The 20,593-nt window shown below is 47.2% G+C and overlaps 1 protein-coding gene across 1 annotated transcript in view; it reads left to right on the forward strand.

Annotated features, from left to right (window-relative positions):
* Positions 1–17,857: 17,857 nt before the first annotated feature.
* Positions 17,858–20,593, forward strand: part of GLIS2 (GLIS family zinc finger 2) — a 162,007-nt gene continuing 159,271 nt past the window's right edge. The window contains exon 1 of the mRNA XM_030212871.1: positions 17,858–18,471. The gene's annotated coding sequence lies outside the window, so the exon portion shown is untranslated. The remainder of the gene's footprint in view (positions 18,472–20,593) is intronic.

Consider the following 20,593-nt stretch of genomic DNA (forward strand, 5'->3'; position numbering starts at 1 on the left):
TGCAGCTGGGAGGGGAGGGGGAGGGAATGGGGCCTTGGAGTTGGGAGGGAGGGAGTTAGACACCAAATAGAACATACCAATACTCGCCCGTTTTAATGGCTAGTAAGAAGATAAATGGGGAAAGGGGATAACCCTTCCTCGTTCCCCTTTCAATCAGAAAGCTAGATGATTTGATTCCATTCACCAATACAGACACCAAAGGAGAATTGTATAAAGTATGGGGTGCCTTTAAATACCAACCATCTATACCCACATAAGTAAGAGAGCTAAATAAGTAACCCCAGTCTACTTGGTCAACGCTTTTTCAGTGTCTAAACTAACAAGCATACTGGGCAACCGTATATGTTGGGCATGTGCCAAGGCCAATAAAACTTTCCATACATTCAGTACTGACTGACGGCCCCTAAATGATGTAATTTTTATTTAAAGTGTTATAGTTTATAATGACAATTATGTAAATTCCTTCCTCTTAGTAAGTATTTTGAGCTGTGCTCCATTTTGTACCTTAAGGTTTAAAGGCAAATCATAAGTCCCCATATAGAATAGGATGAAAGTCAATAATTCCAGGGCTAAACCTTCCTCTACCTTTAGCATCTGTATTCTTTACCTGCCAGTTGGGTGAATAGAAGATCTATATATTTTAAACTTGCTCACATACTATCCTCATAATGAATATGGGTCATATTTCAAGCATTTGATATACCACCTTTCTGTAGTACAATCAAAGCAGTTTACATATTATATGCAGGTACTTTCTCTGTCCCTAGTGGACTCACAATCTGAGTTTTTGTATCTAGGGCAATGTAGGGTTCAGTGACTTTCCCAGGGTCCAGTGCAATAGCCATAGGTGAGTTTGAGTGGACATAGGCCTACTCACTTTGGACTCAGGTCCACCCAGCAGTGGCACAGCAGCAATATGGCTGGCAAGGATCCCAAAGCCCTGACAGCTGAAGACTCCCAGCATTTCTTCCTCCAGAAGATTGGTGTGGAGGGTCACTAAACCCCACTCTCTGACACTCCCCCCCAGTACCTTTAAATCATTTAGGGGCCCTTTTACAAAGTGGCAGTAAAGCCACCACATGTGTAGCGCATGCCAAGTCGACATTACCGCCCAGTAAACATGCCCACCTGGCAGTAATGTTGATGTTGGCGTGCACTGTTTCCTGCAGTAGAAAATATTTTTCTGTTTTCTACTATGGGGGTGTTCCCAACAATAATCAGCAGTACGGCCACATTGGCACACGTTGCATGAGTACTGCATAAGTAGCATACGAGCCCTTACCACTACATTAATGGGTGGCGGTAAGGGCTCAGGCGGTAAATAGCCATGCGCTACCTTTAATTCTAGTGCACGGCCATTTACTGCCTTCATTGAAAAAAAGCCTTTTTTTCCCAGCCGCAGTAAAAAATGGCCCAGCACATGTCCCTTCATTTCCTTTCTAGTTGCAAAAGGGGTTAATCAACTCCTTTGTTAGAATTAACTTAATTAGACGTGACTGCTTAATATTTCTTGGGAAGGTATTTATGGTACAGTATTTTCTTTAAGAGCTTTGTCTTATCAACCACAGAAACAATTGTGTGAGAATTAACACTTGTAAAATGTAATACACATTTGACAGAGATATGTTGTGTGGAAACACCACACATCAAGCTCTCAGCATGCAAAACTATTACATGTCCCATGCAAAACTATTACATTTTACAAGTGTTCATTCTTACACAGTTGCTTTTGTGGTTGATAAGACAAGACTCCTGATGAAGGCACACCATCTGAAACAGGGCCATGTCCAGCTTTTTGACTTTTGGCTTCCTGCACTTTGGAAGCAATAAAGACCTCATTATTTGGACTAGCTTTGGCTTCCTCTTCTTTTGTTCCCTCATCTTTGGCTGTTGATTTCACAGGCATTCCTGAGGTTTGGAGTTTCTCCTCCTTTTGTTCCTGTGACAGTATTTTCTTTGACATATTTGCATTCTAGAAATCTTACTCTGATTTTGCTAGCAGTAGGAACATAGCAGCTAGAGCCCGAACACTCTAACTGTAGTGATCAGAAAACAGCAGCTAAAGTTATGACCCCTGGTGCAGGCATAGTGATGATCCAAGGTTATGTCGAGTGAACTTATTAATAGTGACTCTATACATTTGACCTGTGGCTGCGTCTTTGCTCTTTGTCCATCTCTGCTTTTTTGGTTCTCTTGCAGGCTCATTTTTGAAAGGGAAGGATGCCCATCTTTCGACACAAATGGGAAGATGGGTGTCTTTCTCACAGGGTCGCCCAAATCGGTATAATCAAAAGCCAATTTTGGGCATCCCCAACTGCTTTCCATCGCAGGGAAGACCAAAGTTCACGGGGGCGTGTCGGAGGCATAGCGAAGGAGGGACATGGATGTCCTCGAACCATAATGGAAAAAAAAAGGGCATCCCTGACGAGCACTTGGGTGACTTTACCTGGTCCTGTTTTTCTTACGACCAAGCTTCAAAAAGGTGCCCAAACTGACCAGATGACCACTGGAGAGAATCGGGGATGACCTCCCCTTATTCCCCCAGTGGTCACTAACCCCCTCCCACCCTCAAAAAATATCTTTAAAATTATTTTGTACCAGCCTCAAATGTCATACTCAGGTCCATCACAGCAGTATGCAGGTCCCTGGAGCAGTTTTAGTGGGTGCAGTGCACTTCAGGCAGGTGGACTCAGGCCCATCCCCCCCCCTACCTGTTACACATGTGGTGGTAAATGTGAGCCCTCCAAAACCCACCAGAAACCCACTGAACCCACATCTAGGTGCCCCCCTTCACCCCTAAGGGCTATGGTAGTGGTGTACAGTAGTGGGTTTGGGGGGGGGGGTTGGGGGGGCTCAGCACACAAGGTAAGGGAGCTATGTTCCTGGGAGCAATTTCTGAAGTCCACTGCAGTGCCCCCTAGGGTGCCCGGTTGGTGTCCTGGCATGTGAGAGGGACCAGTGCACTATGAATGCTGCCTTCTCCCATGACCAAAGAGCTTGCATTTGGTCGTTTCTGAGATGGGCGTCCTTGGTTTCCATTATCACCGAAAATCAGAAACGACCAAGTCTAGGGACAACCATCTCTAAGGACAACCTAAATTTCAGAATTTGGCCGTCCCTGATCGTATTATCGAAAAGAAAGATGGACGTCCATCTTGTTTTGATAATACAGGTTTCCCTGACCCTCCATCGGGACGTTTTGCGAAGATGCCCTCAGCAAAACTTGGGCATCCCTTTCGATTAGCCCCTCTTGGTGTGTCTTGTGGAGATGGACTCTTTCCTGTTTTTCTCACTAGCAGAGTGTGGGCAGGGCACACATTTACATGTATTACTTTTAGAGAGGCATTTTCGATATGACATCTAACCCCCATTTACTAAGCTGCGCTAGCGGTTGGTGGTGTACTAATGCCAATACAGCCCATTCACTTAGAATGGGCTGTTTCACTAGCACGGTTTAGTAAATGTAAAAGTCTGACTTTGGATGTTTTACTCAAAACATCCAGAATCCGAATAGCGAATATAGCGATGTTTTAAACAGCAAAAAAAAAAATTTTTCAAAAATGGCCACTTGCTAGATGTTTATGTTCTCTGTGAGTTTATTTATTGCATTTTTATCCCACATTTTCCCACCTATTTGCAGGCTCAATGTGGCTTACATTATGCCGTAGTGGTGATCGCCATTTCCGGGATGAGAAATACAAAGTGGTATTGCATTAAAGTTCATACATGATAGAGTAAATTAAGCAGTCAAGTATAGAGAGTTTGTTTCTGGCATGAGAGATAAAGTGGTGGTGCGTTAGAGTTTATTAGTGACAGAGTGAATGAAGCAGTCAAGTGTAAAGAATTCGTTTTTTGTCTGATTTTGGTAGAGTTTCGTTGTTTAGTACTTAGGTTTACCTTTTTGGTCTATTTTTTAAAATAAAAAATAGTCCAAGTGAAAAACCCACAAAATCAAGCCATTTGGATGTAGGAGGAGTCTAAACTAGTCACACAGACATCAATGCAGATCAGTGGGACACTGCAGTGGACTTCACTTAAAAGGTCCCAGGTACACATCTCACTGTTACCTTCTTATATTGTATGGTGAGCCCTCTGACACCCTACTGTACCCAACTGTACACCACTATAATAGCCCTTATGGATGCAGGTGTCACCTATATGTGGATACAGTAGGGTTTGGGGGGACTGACACTTTCCACCACAAGTGTAACAGAATGGATTATGGGCCTGGGTTCTCTTCTCCACAGTGCACTGCACTGACCACTAGGCCATAAGATCTGAAGCTCTCATAGAGGCTTGTATGTACTGTTTCTTTCACATCTTTGGGGGAGGGACAGTGCCCACTGGGGAAGTAAGAGGGGGTAATTCCTTTATTCCTCCAGTGGTCATTTAGGGCACTTTTTTGTGCCTCAGTCATTATTAAAACAGGTCTAGATAAATGTCTTAGTTTTAGTCCTGAACATTTTGGTTTTGTTCCATTATGACAGAAAAACATCCAAGTGTTAGGAACACCCTAATCCTGCCCTTAACACACCTCCTTGTGATCTGGACATACTGCAGACAAAATGCATACATAAATGTCTTCAAAATAGATTTTAAAAATAGTGATTTAAACATTTTAGCAACAAAAAAAAAAAATCCAAATGCTGCTTTATGCCACTTTTTAAATGTTTTTCTCTTTCAAAAATGAGCCACCATAAAATACTAAGCTACACTTCTATCTCCCAAATCTAGGTACAAGCATTTATAATAACTATATGGCTGGCATAACAGTTTACAACTGAAATAATCTGTAAACTTATCTTTTTTGTCGGCTCATGTTTCGCAACTGCTTCCTCAAGGACGAACCCCCTACAAAAACAATAATAATATGTATGTATTCCATTGTTTTAGAGTAAGTGTCACAAGATATGAATACATACATATTATTATTGCTTTTGTAGGAGGTTCATCCTTGAGGAAGCAGTTGCAAAACATGAGCCATGTCAGACAATATATCCCCGAGCCAACAAAAAAGATGATAAATTATTTCAAGAATTTTTGAATAAACAGATTAATAAATCAGTGATCTACATAAAATAAGGTATATAAAAGACCGATGATAATGTCGGTGTATAGGTTGTGATGGTATCCCTTCATTCCATCGAGCGGCACAACTGAGGACTTTGCATTTCACTATATAAGCGGTTTATACCAAGCTTAACTTTATTTTTTAACAACTATTGTATACATAAGCGCTGACTCCGTGGGTACTGTGGGTGCTCAAGCACCCCCAATATTTTAACCCGCCCGACCTGCCTGCCCTCTTTTCCCTCAACAGTCCTCCGTCCTCACCTTCCTGCCGCCCAGAATTTAAAACTCATCTTACCTCGGGTCCCGGCAACAGTGAAAGGCGAGCAGGCTGGCTTTAGCCTTCCCTTCTCTCTCAGCTCTGGTCGCGCCCTCATTTCCTGTTTCCACGAGGGCAGAGAAGAGGTTGGGCTGGGGTTGGGACTGGCACTCGGAGGAGAGGGAGGCCTGGAACGGGGGGGGGCTAGAACTCAGAGGAGAGGGGGGGCTGAAAACGGGCAGGTGGTGTTTGAGGCGAATTACTGGGCATGGAGTGGAGGGGAGAGAGGAGAAATTGCTAGACATGGAGGGGAGGGAAGAAAAATTGCTGGACATGGAAGAGAGGGCAGGGGAGAGAGGAGACTTGTTGGACATGGAGGGAGGGAGGAGAGGGCAGGGGAGAGGAGAATTTGCTGGATATGGATGAGAGGGGAGGGTAGGGGAGAGAGGAGAATTGCTGGATATGAATGGAGGAGAGGGCAGGGGAGAGAGAATTGCTGGATATGAATGGAGAGGGGGGGAATGCACCACCTGTAAAAAAAAAAAATGTCAGCACCCCCAATCATTTTGAAAAATTGGCTCCTATGATTGTATAAAATACTCATATAAGTGTCTATCTTGTCTCTGCTCTGCCATCATTGTAATAAAGCCAGTGGTATGTTTTCTGAGTATCACTTTTATGTGCAGTATACTCCCATGCAATTTTATGAGCACCTGCTAGAACACGTCCTACACACTTAAGTCATTTTGGGGCCGCTTTACTAAGCTGCAGTAAAAGTGGCCTGTGCTAGTATGGATGTGTGAAATTGGCGTGTGCTGGGCCATTTTTTTACTGCAGCAGGTAAAAAGGCCTTTTTTAAAAATGGGACAGTAAATGGCTGTGCGCTAATATTAAAAGTGGCTCATGGCTATAATTATTGCCTGAGCCCTTACTGCCACCTATTTACTTGGCAGTAAGGGCTCACACACTACTCTTGTGGTAATCAGGCATCGCAAGGCAATGTGGCCACACTGCCGATTTCCACCGGGAACACACCCACAGTAGAAAATAGAAAATTATTTTCTGCCATGGGAAACGATGCATGCCAACTTCAGAATTACCTCCAGGTGCCTGTGCTACCCCGGTGGCAGTGTCGTTTCGGCACATGCTACCTGCACATTAGCCCTGCTGCAGCTTAGTTAAAGGGTCCCTTATACAATTACTCTCTTAGGGCCAGATGCAGTAAATGGCACTCAATTGTATTCTATAATAGGAACTCAAAGATGAGGGTTTTTATAGTAAAGCATATCAAGTGCCACACAAATTTGGGAGCCAGGGTTTACGTTTGCTGAAAACCAGGTGTAATTCCCGGCACATCCCTGGTATTTTATAAGTGTTTCCCAAGTCTGGTCCTGGAGTACCCCTTGCCAGTCAGGTTTTCAGGATATTCACAATGAATATGCATGGAAGAGATTTGCATATAATGGAAGCAGTGTATGCAAATCAAGTTATTGTATATTCATTGTGGAAAACCTGACTGGCAAAGGGTACTCCAGGACTGGACTTGGAAAACCCTGTACTAGAACACTGCACATAGCTTAAGGGACCACCCTTGACCTGCCCATGTCCCTGGCATCATTATGCCCTCTTTTCAGATATATGCAGAAACACTTAAATGCTATTTAACACTCCGCAGCTCCTCAGTACCTTTCCGCTCTCATCTCTCCCTACACTCCTCCCCGTGAACTCCGTTCGCTGGGTAAATGTCTCCTGTCGTCCCCCTTCTCCCCCACTGCTAACTCCCGGCTCCGTTCCTTCTATCTCGCTGCTCCCTATGCCTGGAATAGACTCCCTGAGCCAGTACGTCAGGCTCAGTCTCTGGCTGTCTTCAAGTCTAGGCTTAAGGCCCACCTCTTTGCTACTGCTTTCGACTCCTAACCATGACTCTCTTACTCAACACCCTCACTTATCACCCCTACCACTGCAATTTCCCCACCCCTAGCTGTCTGTTTGTCTGTCCAATTTAGATTGTAAGCTCTGTTGAGCAGGGACTGTCTTTTCATGTTAATTTGTACAGCGCTGCGTAAGTCTAGTAGCGCTATAGAAATGTTTAATAGTAGTAGTAGTAGTAGTATATAAATGGGCATGTGTGTTTCATACAGATCTGCTATTTTGGCGCCTTGCATCTGTTAGAATGCTTTTCCATGCTGAAGTAACGCCCAATGTTAGGCACCATATACTGAAATCCCCCATTAATGCCCAGTTTACCCCATGGTAACTGCTAACACAGAACCACATTAAGGAGTTTTGTGGTATTTTGACAGTTAGCATGTGGTAAACTGGGCATTAACCGCTTTTTGTGTCAGGGGGTGTGGAAGGCATTTGGCAGTTAACACATTGCATTTACTGCATGCAAACTGCCTATTGCAAAATCAACACAGGGCCACTTACCACCTCCTAAATGTTGCCATTAGTGAGCGGCCATGATTAGTGTTGATATGGACCCTGCCAGAAAAATATTTACAATTTTTAGAATGTGGTTTGCGAGCAGGATACCTCAGCGTGTCTTGCAATATGCACATGCTAGTTACCTAGTGTTTACTGCAGCTTGGTTTAATGAGCCAGAGTCAACATGGATTCGGCTGAGGGAGGTCTTGTCTTTCTGTTTTGCTTCATTTCTTTGGGAGGAGTGGACATGTGGGTGGAAGTGAGCTGATTGAAGTGGTGTGTGTGGATTTTCAAAAGGCTTGTGACAGGGCTCTTCATGAGAGATTCCTGAGGAGGGAAGGGGGTCATGAGATAGGAGGGGATGTCCTACTGTGGATAAGGAATTGGTTGTTGGACGGAAAATGAAGGTTAGGTTTAGATGGAGGGTGAATGGTGGGGTGCCACAGGGATCTGTGCTGCAGTCGGTGCTGTTTGACATATTTACAAGTGATCTGGAAATTGGAATGACAGGTGATGGGTTTGCAGATGACACAGACTATACAGTGGGGGAAATAAGTATTTGATCCCTTGCTGATTTTGTAAGTTTGCCCACTGACAAAGACATGAGCAGCCCATAATTGAAGGGTAGGTTATTGGTAACAGTGAGAGATAGCACATCACAAATTAAATCCGGAAAATCACATTGTGGAAAGTATATGAATTTATTTGCATTCTGCAGAGGGAAATAAGTATTTAATCCCTCTGGCAAACAAGACCTAATACTTGGTGGCAAAACCCTTGTTGGCAAGCACAGCGGTCAGACATCTTCTGTAGTTGATGATGAGGTTTGCACACATGTCAGGAGGAATTTTGGTCCACTCCTCTTTGCAGATCATCTCTAAATCATTAAGAGTTCTGTGCTGTCGCTTGGCAACTCGCATCTTCAGCTCCCTCCATAAGTTTTCAATGGGATTAAGGTCTGGTGACTGGCTAGGCCACTCCATGACCCTAATGTGCTTCTTCCTGAGCCACTCCTTTGTTGCCTTGGCTGTATGTTTTGGGTCATTGTCGTGCTGGAAGACCCAGCCACGACCCATTTTTAAGGCCCTGGCGGAGGGAAGGAGGTTGTCACTCAGAATTGTACGGTACATGGCCCCATCCATTCTCCCATTGATGCGGTGAAGTAGTCCTGTGCCCTTAGCAGAGAAACACCCCCAAAACATAACATTTCCACCTCCATGCTTGACAGTGGGGACGGTGTTCTTTGGGTCATAGGCAGCATTTCTCTTCCTCCAAACACGGCGAGTTGAGTTCATGCCAAAGAGCTCAATTTTTGTCTCATCTGACCACAGCACCTTCTCCCAATCACTCTCGGCATCATCCAGGTGTTCACTGGCAAACTTCAGACGGGCCATCACATGTGCCTTCCGGAGCAGGGGGACCTTGCGGGCACTGCAGGATTGCAATCCGTTATGTCGTAATGTGTTACCAATGGTTTTCGTGGTGACAGTGGTCCCAGCTGCCTTGAGATCATTGACAAGTTCCCCCCTTGTAGTTGTAGGCTGATTTCTAACCTTCCTCATGATCAAGGATACCCCACGAGGTGAGATTTTGCGTGGAGCCCCAGATCTTTGTCGATTGACAGTCATTTTGTACTTCTTCCATTTTCTTACTATGGCACCAACAGTTGTCTCCTTCTCGCCCAGCGTCTTACTGATGGTTTTGTAGCCCATTCCAGCCTTGTGCAGGTGTATGATCTTGTCCCTGACATCCTTAGACAGCTCCTTGCTCTTGGCCATTTTGTAGAGGTTAGAGTCTGACTGATTCACTGAGTCTGTGGACAGGTGTCTTTCATACAGGTGACCATTGCCGACAGCTGTCTGTCATGCAGGTAACGAGTTGATTTGGAGCATCTACCTGGTCTGTAGGGGCCAGATCTCTTACTGGTTGGTGGGGGATCAAATACTTATTTCCCTCTGCAGAATGCAAATAAATTCATATACTTTCCACAATGTGAGTTTCCGGATTTAATTTGTGATGTGTTATCTCTCACTGTTACCAATAACCTACCCTTCAATTATGGGCTGCTCATGTCTTTGTCAGTGGGCAAACTTACAAAATCAGCAAGGGATCAAATACTTATTTCCCCCACTGTATAGGAGTGGAGGAGTGGCCTAGTGGTTAGGGTGGTGGACTCTGGTCCTGAGGAACTGAGTTCAATTCCCACTTCAGGCACAGCTCCTTGTGACTCTGGGCAAGTCACTTAACCCTCCATTGCCCCAGGTACAAAATAAAATACCTGTATATGTAAGCCACATTGAGCCTGCCATGAGTGGGAAAGCACAGCGTACAAATGTAACTAAAATAAACAAAATATTCAAATTTGTTGAAGCACGTGCAGATTGTAAAAGATCACAGGAGAAGCTTGGGAGATGGGAAGACTGGGCATCATAAGTACATAAGAATTGCCATACTGGGACAGATCAAAGGTCCATCAAGCCCAGCATCCTGTTTCAACAGTGGCCAATCCAGGTTACAAGTACCTGGCAAGATCTCAATATAGTACAACTAGCCATTAAAACGGGCGCGTATTGGAATGTTTTTTTTCCCAAGGCCCCCCTCCCGTTGCAGCTGCAAGGCCCCCTGCCATCCTCCTTCCCTGCCAGCTCCAAGGCCCCCTCTGTCCCTCCCTCCCAGTTCCAAGGCCCCAGGCCCTCCCCCCCAGCTCCCAAGGCCCCCTGCACTCCCTCCCAGTTCCAAGGCTCCAGGCCCTCCCCCCCCAGCTCCCAAGGCCCCCTTCCCTCCCTCCCTCCCAGTTCCAAGGCCCCCTGCTCTCCCTCACAACTGTAACAGCCCCCCTGCCCTCCCTCCCAGCTCCAAGGCTCCAGTCCTCCCCCCTTCCCAGCTGCAAGGCCCCCGCCCTCCCTCCCTCCCAGTTCCAAGGCCCCAGGCGCTCCCCAGCTCCCAAGGTGCCCTTCCCTCCCTCCCTCCCAGTTCCAAGGCCCCCTGCTCTCCCTCACAACTGTAAGGGCCCCCCTGCCCTCCCTCCCAGCTCCAAGGCTCCAGTCCTCCCCCCTTCCCAGCTGCAAGGCCCCCTGCCTGCCCTCCCTCCCTCCCAGTTCCAAGGCCCCAAGCCCTCCCCCCCAGCTCCCAAGGCGCCCTTCCCTCCCTCCCTCCCTCCCTCCCAGTTCCAAGGCCCCAGGCCCTCCCCCCAGCTCCCAAGGCCCCCTTCCCTCCCTCCCTCCCAGTTCCAAGGCCCCCTGCTCTCCCTCCCAGCTCCAAGGCTCCAGTCCTCCCCCCTTCCCAGCTGCAAGGCCCCCCGCCCTCCCTCCCTCCCAGTTCCAAGGCCCCAGGCCCCCCCCAGCTCCCAAGGCCCCCCCAGCTCCCAAGGCCCCCTTCCCTCCCTCCCTCCCAGTTCCAAGGCCCCCTGCTCTCCCTCACAACTGTAAGGGCCCCCCCCCTGCCCTCCCTCCCAGCTCCAAGGCTCCAGTCCTCCCCCCTTCCCAGCTGCAAGGTCCCCCCGCCCTCCCTCCCTCCCAGTTTCAAGGCCCCAGGCCCCCCCAGCTCCCAAGGCCCCCTTCCCTCCCTCCCAGTTCCAAGGCCCCCCTCCCTTCTTCTCAGCCAGCTGGAAGGCCCCCCTTCAGTCCAGCCCTCCCAGCTCCAAGGCCCCCCCCCTCCTGAGACCCCCCATGTCCCCCCCCCCCCCCAAGGTAGCCGCTACCGCCCCCCCCCCCCGGAGTCGCCACCACCCCCCCTTCACCCGGCCCGGGCCCTCTCTTCGTTATTCAACTTACTGCAGCGCCGAAACAGCAGCAAGCAGCAGCTCCGTTGGCCTTCCTTCACTGCCTATGCCTCACCTTCGTGTGACGTCACGTCGGCGAGGGCGGGGCACAGGCAGTGAAGGAAGGCCAACGGGAGCTGCTGCTTGCTGCTGTTTCGGCGCTGCAGTAAGTTGAATAACGAAGAGAGGGCCCGGGCCGGGTGAAGGGGGGGGGGGGGTGGCGACTCCGGGGGGGGGGGTGGGGCGGTAGCGGCTACCTTGGGGGGGGAGCGGTAGCGACGTCAGCGGTTCCCTCCCTCCCCTTCTGCGCAGCTTCCCTCTCTGTCCCGCCCCCCTCCCCCGTCATCACGTCTTGATGCGGGGGCGGGACAGAGAGGGAAGTCTCTACTGCGCATTTGCAGGTGAGTCGGTCACTTGCCATTTATAGGTTTGATACATTTAATGCTGCTTATCTTTGAAATAAGTAGTAGATTGTTTCCAAGTCCATTTTAATAATGGCTCATGGACTTTTCTTTTACAAAGCAAGCCAAGCCTTTTTTTAAAACCCGCTAAGCTAACTGCTTTTCTACATTCTCAGGCAACGAATTCCAGAGTTTAATTACATGTTGAGTGAAGAAATATTTTCTCTGATTAGTTTTAAATTTACTACTTTGTAGCTTCATTGCGTGCCCCCTAGTCCTAGTATTTTTGGAAAGAGTACCCAAGCGAGTCACATCTACCCTTTGCACTCCACTCATTATTTGATAGACCTCTATCATATCTCCCCTCAGTTGTCTTTTCTCCAAACTAAACAACCCTAGCCACTTTAGCCTGTCCTTATAAGGAAGTCATCCCATCCCCTTTATAATTTTTGTCGCCCTTCTCTGTACCTTTTCAAATTCCATTATTTCTTTATTGATATGCGGTGACCAGAATTGCACACAATATTCGAGGTGCAGTCTCACTATGGAGCGATACAAAGGCACTATAACATCCTAATTTTTGTTTTCCTTTCCTTTCCTAATAATACCTAACATTCTATTTGGTTTTTTAGCTGCCGTTGCACACTGAGCAGAGGGTTTCAATATATCATCAATGATGATCCCTTTTCTGGTCAGTGACTCCTAATGTGGAACCTTGCATTACGTAGCTATAGTTTGGGTTCCTCTTTCCCACATGCATCACTTTGCACTTGCTTACATTAAATGTCATCTGCTATTTGAATGCCAAGTCTCCCAGTCTCCTAAGGTGGCAGATAAGGTTTAATGTGGACAAATGCAAAGTGATGCACATTGGGAGGAATAATCTGGATCATGGTTACCTGATGCTAGGGACCATCTTGGGGGTTGGCACCCAGGAAAAAGATCTGGGTGTCATTGTAGACAGTGTGCTGAAATCTTCTGCCCAGTGTGTGGCGGCAGCCAGGGAGGTAAATGGGATGCTGGGTATTGGGAAAGGGATAGTGGAGGAGTGGCCTAGTGGTTAGGGTGGTGGACTTTGCTCCTGAGGAACTGAGTTCAACTCCCACTTCAGGCACAGGCAGCTCCTTGTGACTCTGGGCAAGTCACTTAACCCTCCATTGCCCCATGTAAGCCGCATTAAGCCTGCCATGAGTGGGAAAGTGTGGGTTACAAATGTAATTAAAAAAATAGTAAAAAAAAAAAACAAGAATATTGTGAAGTGTCACTCCATGATGTGACCTCACCTTGAGTATTGCGTTCAATTATGGTCACCGTATCTCAGAAGGGATATGGTGAAGTTGGAGAGTTCAGGGAAGGGTGATAGAGGGAATGGAACTTCTCACTTATGGGGAGGGGCTGGAGAGGTTAGGTCTCTTCAGCTTGGAGACAACTGAGGGGGGATATGATTGAGGTCTACAGGATCCTGGGTGCAATGGAGGAGGTAGGGGTGAATTGATTTCTCACTCTTTCACAAAGTACAAGGACCAGGGCATAATCGAAAGGGATGCCCAAGTTTTGCTGAGGACATCCTCGCAAAATGTCCCGGCGAAGGGGCGGGGAAACCTGTATTATCGAAACAAAATGGACGTCCATCTTTCGTTTCAATAATACAGTCGGGGACGCCCAAATCCTAAAATTTAGGTCATCCTTAGACTTGGTCGTTTCTGATTTTTGGCCATAATGGAAACCAAGGACACCCATCTCAGAAACGACCAAATTCATGCATTTTGGTCATGGGAGGAGTCAGCATTCGTAGTGCACTGGTCCCCCTCACATGCCAGGACACCAACCGGGCACCCTAGGGGGCACTGCAGTGGACTTCAGAAATTGCTCCCAGGTACGTAGCTCCCTTACTTTGTGTGCTGAGCCCCCCAAAACCCACTACTGTACACCACTACCGTAGCCCTTAGGGGTGAAGGGGGGCACCTAGATGTGGGTACAGTGGGTTTCTGGTGGGTTTTGGAGGGCTCACATTTACCACCACAAGTGTAACAGGTAGGGGGGATGGGCCTGGGTCCACCTGCCTGAAGTGCACTGCACCCACTAAAACTGCTCCAGGGACCTGCATACTGCTGTGATGGACCTGAGTATGACATTTGAGGCTGGCACAAAATAATTTTAAAGATATTTTTTGAGGGTGGGAGGGGGTTAGTGACCACTGGAGGAATAAGGGGAGGTCATCCTCGATTCTCTCCAGTGGTCATCTGGTCAGTTTGGGCACCTTTTTGAGGCTTGGAATTAAGAAAAACAGGACCAGGTAAAGTCGCCCAAGTGCTAGTCAGGGACGCCCTTTTTGGGTTAAGACTTTTTGTTGAGGGCAGACGCTAGGATGAATTTGCATCGGGAGCCCACAAAGATAGAGACAGTGTTAAGTCGAGCTCATGATGTAAAATGATTTCCCTATTATATCAGGAGCTATCGGCACTTCTACCATCTCTCAGCAGACTGGTGGAGAGGAGGTGGGAAGCATGGGTGGGATCCCAGATTAGCAGAAATGTGCATATTTATATGTACACTAGTAAGAAATGCCCGTTTCTGGAAAAAATGAAACGGGCGCTAGCAGGGTAATCCCCCCCCCCCCCGTCCTCCCTCCCGAGTTGCAGACACCCCCTCCGTGCCTCCGTTCCGAGTTGCACACCTCTCCTCTTCCTCCGTTCGTCCCTCAGTGACATGGTTGCGAGGGCCGCCCCGCCCTCAACGTCATCGCGTTTTGACGCGAGGGCCACCCCGCCCTCAACATCATCGCGTTTTGACGCGAGGGCGGAGCTACAGTGACTGGAGCCTGCAGGCCAAACCGGATATCTCGGGCGCCTCAAGTTTCCGGCTTGAGGCTTCAAAGTGCCTTTTATATATATAGAAGATAAGTGCTCTCCAGTCACTCAACATAACCAGCTTTAGTTCCAGATACTTCATAGGGCTTACTGGTCTGCCTCACAGAGTGGAAAGATTGGAAGAGGGACCTCTTCTGATTGCTGGAGGGGCTGTGGGAAGGAAGTTTTGACTCTTATCAAGTGGTTCATGATAAAATGCCATGATATTTTGATAGGGTATTCACTCTGTTTTTTTCTGGAAGGCAGGGCCGCCGAGAGGGGGAGGCAAAATTCTCTGGGCCCGGAACTGAGGTCTCTCTCTCTCACTCCTGACGGGACCTGGGTGATCACATCCCGACAGGTGCAGGAGAGAGAAAACTCTGGCGCTGGGCAGCCCTTGGAAGCTGGAGGAGGACCCGGAGAAGCAGACACTGCAGGTCTTCCTCCAGTGCTGCTCTTCACTCTGCTCATTGCTTGCTAAGCGGCTGCTTTTCCTCTCAAGACATGCATGCCTGGAGAGAAACATCAGCCGCAGGGGCAGGCAATCGGAAGAGTGAAGAGTCAGTGCTGGAGGAAGACCTCTTCTGCTGGCAGGGCCTTGGGGTCCCTACAGCCAAGGTATTTCAATTGCGGCAGCGGCGATGATCGTGGTGGGGGGTCCGGCAGCGGACAATTCTGGGGGGGCGGCAGTGACGATCGTAGGGGGTGCGGCAGAGGACGATTCTGGGGGGCAGCAGTGGCAACGATCGTGGGGCGGGGGCAGCGGCTCTGCTGTAAGGTCTTTAAGATCTGACTTTATTAAATGTTTGGATTTACATTTGGTGTCCTCTGTGTGTTATGCTATTACTCAATCATCAGCATTCTCAGTTGCAGGAACGCTTATGTGGAATGCTTTGCCTGGCCAGTTGTATATAAGTACTAGCATTCAGCAATTTAAGAACTGAAAACATAGCTTTCTGTACAAGCTTTTTTTCTGATGGGCAATGGAGAGTTTGTGATGGCAGCACTGTATGTTATGTATGTCAATAGAAGATCTGTTTATGTTAAATTTATTTTGTATTTTAATATGTATGTTTTCAAGGAAAGCGCTTAGTGTATAAGTGGGTTAGAAGTGTTATAAATAAATACTGACACACAGACTTTATAAAAAATATGCATGGAAATTAATCTGGGAAACCTCTGTATGCCACAAAACAGCTGTAAATATATGCACATAAATTACTGGTGTAAATTTCAAAGCAGAAGTAGGTGCATACTTTTGTTTTGAAAATCTGCCAGTACCCCTTCAGGGAAAGTATGTGCATTTATTTATGTATCTGTGTAATTATAAAATTACTTCCCTAGTGTCTAGGACACAGGCAAATACCTCAATGCTGTCTTAAAAGCAACAGCCTCTACTTATTCTGCGAGGTTCAGAGATATGAAGATAGTTAATTTCCACAAAGCAGGACTAAATATCCCTTGAGCTGCCTCAGATATATTTGGGGGTTTTTTTTCAGCATGCAAACAAGATGCCCTGCATTGAGCATCTTCAGATATCTGACTGTGCAGCTCAAGAATGTTACTTAAATACACTTCAGGGATCACCAGAAACCACAAACTTAACAGGGAACATCTATTGCACTATTGTTTTTCCAACTGTAATAAACAGAAATAAAACTGAATTTAAAAAAACGATGAAATTGTTTTAATTGGATTAATTTAATAGATTTTTTTGACCAGCTTTCCAAGGCCGGAATCTTCTTCCTCACATCATCACTGTAGAAACAAAAGATGATAAAATATTAGAATTTATGAGTGATCACCTTTCCCCTCGAGACTGTAATTGAAATGCTTTATGTTTCACTTATATACTCGGATTTCTGGGAAAAAAACGACCCCCCCTCCCCTGCTCCCACATCCATGAGCCACCCAAGCAGGCCAGATCTGTCGACCAGGGCTGGCTGCAGTGGATTGAAGGGATTGTAGCAGGCAGGAATGCGGTGGACTGGTGTATCCTCCGAGGATTGAAGAACCAGATCTTCCCCCGAAGCTGGCGAGGGTCCAAAACGCTTCGGCCCTCTCCGGTTTTTCAACAGCAGTCAGCGGCCTCGAGGTGATTCGCTCGTGTGCGTAAATTTTCGCACTCACGCCGATGTTGCAGAGAAGAGTGGAGGTCGCGTCCCCCGCTGAAAGGCTGTGCAAGAGCAGCGCTGCGGGAGGCATGAGAGGTAGCTCAAGAAAACAAAAGGCCATTCCTCTAGGAGGTGTGCATTACAGAAACCCATACCCTATGCAATGAAAGGCAGGAAAAAATAACTCCTACATATCCCTTTGAGATTTTTTGGAAAACATTTTTGTAGTTTAGTCCCTCCCATCTTTCCCAAACAAACAAAAGTCCCGCTTCCTGCAGTGCATAGCTTCAGATTGCACTATAGCGCTTTTGTATTTCTATGACCTTAACTCCCCCCCCCATCTTTAAATACCTGCCTTCTCACAGACCCTCTGTCTGACTAGCAGGGCTGCTTGGTTGATGCCTACCTAATTGCCACTCTAAGACGGTGCTGTTCCTGCCTTTGGAGAGTTGCTCTTGAGGCAGGAGCTGAACCTTGTCCTCCTGCTTCTTTCGCTGGGGCATTTAGGGCAGGGTTTGTACCCCGCCCTCCTCTGTGACTGTTATAAAGAGCTGCCTTTTTGCTCCTGCGTGCCTGGCTTCAGTCCCTACTAGTGTCCCTTCCTTTGCCTCTCTCCATTGGGGGTATAATAAACTATGCATAGTTTAGTTTCCCTGCCTCCTTAGGGCAGGGGCTGTGCCTTTTTCTCTCGGGCAGGGTTGTGCGTGCCGCTCCCTCCTTAACCCTCCCTAGGGCAGGGCTGTGTCTATACCACCCCCTTCCTGGGGCACGGGCCATGTCTCCCACTCCTACCTCTAGGCTCTCTCTGCAGACTCAGGGCTGTCCTAGTGCTGCCCTCTAGCAGGAGCAGTTGTGCGCATGTGTGGAGCCTGCCTCTGTAGTCTGTTTCCTCATCGCAGTGTGGCTGTGGCTGTGCCTGATCAGAGCTCTTTCTGGCTGCTGCTCTAGTCCGAGCACTGCGGTGAGAGAAGCAGCAGCCGCAGCCCGCGACCCCGGCACCCATTTCCTGCTTCAGAGCCTGCAGTCCTCTCGACCCGATCCTGGTGCTGCTGAGCTTGTCAGACACCTCCATCCCCTCCGCCCTTCACACACTTTGCATTTTAACTTTCCCACCCCTTTCATCTCAGTGTAAGGGGGAGATTTCCAGACGGGGAGAGAGGGATCTGCAAAGAGAGAGGAAAATAATCCCTCCACCCAGCCTGAAAGCAGACAGCCTTCGATTTTTCCCCCTCTGCCCTCAGATCCCCTCTCTCTCCGCCCTCTCCGGACCTGCAGATGTGGCAATCGCAAGGACCTGGTGCGAATGTCTGTGTGCACAGGGGGGCAAACCACAGCTTCCTCCTGCTGAGACGAGAATCCCCCCATCCTAGCCGGTGGATGTGACTTGCGTGTCCAGATCGGGAGCCTGCTGGAAGCCACCCCTCCCTGCCCTGCCTCAAGAATTTGCAGCCTGCTGTGAAAAAGCCCTTGGATTCTACTGCTTTTTTCCTATTGCTCTTGGAACCCAAGAATTTTACCACTAGGGAAAAAAATAAAATAAAAGGACATATTCAGGCAAGATCAAGAAGAACCTGCAGGAAAGAAATCGGAGGTAAGAGGGATTGGATTATTAAATCACAAATTTCTATGTCCGCTTTGACTAAAGCTGTGATCCGGGTTTACCCAGAGAATCACTTTTTGGGTGCCAGGGCTGTTGCATGGGTCGCTGTCTTTTTGTTTGTTTTGCCTTCTCAGCATCACAAAGATCTACAGTTGGCATATGGATTTCCAAAGGTGCTTTCTATCCTAGACCCCTGTCCGGGTGGTTTGTGCGATACTGCGATTTTTAAATGAAACTCTTAATACTGATAGTATTCTTGGGGCTTGTTAGGGATTTTGTAACAGTTCTAAACTGCAGGCTGCATCTTCATATAAAAAAAATATGGCAGGAGTAGGAATTTAATGAGATGCCTGGAAAGCACTCCAGAACTATAAGATTTTAGGGGGTTGGGCGGGAGGGTTGGGCTATATCCTAGAATCTCCCACAGAATAATAGAACAAATGAATAAAAACGTGGCATTTGGAAATTTGGCTCAGCTTTGACAGTGATTTGGGTGCCTGCAGCATTTTTTGTTAGGATTTTTCCTCAAGCTTACCTGTTTCTCTTTATCTACTAGAATCAAAAGAGACATTTCACTCAGCATATAACTGCTTACTTCTCCCTCACTCTGCTGTGTGCCAGTTACTCGCCCACACTCCTGTGGTATGTGCCACACTTTGTTTTCCACACCCTCCACAGCCTGTGCCACACTCTTTCTCACCTCTTATGTGTCTGAGTCTCTCCTTTTCCCCAGTCTTTGCCTTTATGGTAAAACTGAGGGAGAATTTATTCCCAGCTCCCCTTTCATATTATTCCCTACATTGGAACGCCTCTCCCTCTATTTAGAACTGTAATAGCAGGAATACAGTGGCTTAGACAGAGGGCTGTGTGTTATCCTAGATACCCCTGCTCTTTCGACAGTTTAATTCTGACTAACAAGATTAACTTGCCTACATGGATCCACAATCCATCTCAAAGCCCATTGATTTTCACTCTGACCTACCATCTTCATAAATATATCCTGTTCTGCTCTCTCAGTTCCCTCCTTTCATTATTCCTTGGCTTTGGTGCTCTGTAATTCTTTACTGCATGATCCGTAGACAATGCAAGGTGCACTGGGCAAAAACAAACAAACAAAAAAATTCCCCAAGGAAATACTAGTTAATTACTAAAATGTGGCAGTACAGTAAAAAGGTTTCAAACCAGCCAGCAGATGGGCAGGTTAGGACCAGAACTTGGAAAATATTATTTATGGGCTGAAAACAACAAAGAAACTGAATGCAGCAAGGAAAAATTCTCTACAGCAGTTTTTCAGATCAAGGATTGGCTCCTCGACATCAGTACTTGCCCAGCCTCTCTGCTTGGCAGCCATGCCAGCTATGGGCATAATTCTAGCAGTGACAACTAAGTCAGGTGCAATGAAGGAGAAGTCATTCTTTTCAGCCTCCCCCCTCCCCTCCCCATGGTCAATGGGTGCAATTTTAAATGTAGCCTGGTTGACTAGAAGTGGCTGCTTGTGGCTAAAGAAACTGATATTTACATTGATTTTGCTGACAGATGGTGTATACTGAGGTGGGGGTCTCAATTGCCTGCATTACAGTCTGTGTTTTATTAATGGATTTTCCATTTGTGACCCACTTGGAACTCTTACAACATGAACCACCTCAGAATGGGAACCAGCATTCTGAAATCCTCAAGAGTTGCTGTTATTTAAAATGTATAGAGTTCTATATATATATTTACTAATTGGCTACACTATTACAGTATTACAGGCAGATATTTTTCTGAGCTTAAGGACAGTTCTTTCTGTAGGGGAATTTGGGTAGGTTAAACTACACATACCATAGACTGGATGATTACCATCTCTTAACTACGGGTTCCTGGGATCTTCAGTTGCTGTTTTCTTGGAACCCTTTGGGTTGTTCCTGGCCAGATCCAAAGGGCTCTATTCTATCCTCATCCTTCTCGATCTATCTACTGCTTTTGACACTGTTGATCACAGCCTACTCCTTGATACGCTGTCCTCACTTGGATTTCAGGGCTCTGTTCTTTCCTGGTTGTCTTCTTATCTCTCCCTGCGTACCTTTAGTGTATAATCTAGTGGATCCTCCTCTACTTCTATCCCACTGTCAGT

This window comes from Microcaecilia unicolor, chromosome 8 (genome assembly GCF_901765095.1).
Source record: "Microcaecilia unicolor chromosome 8, aMicUni1.1, whole genome shotgun sequence".
Lineage (NCBI taxonomy): Eukaryota > Metazoa > Chordata > Amphibia > Gymnophiona > Siphonopidae > Microcaecilia > Microcaecilia unicolor.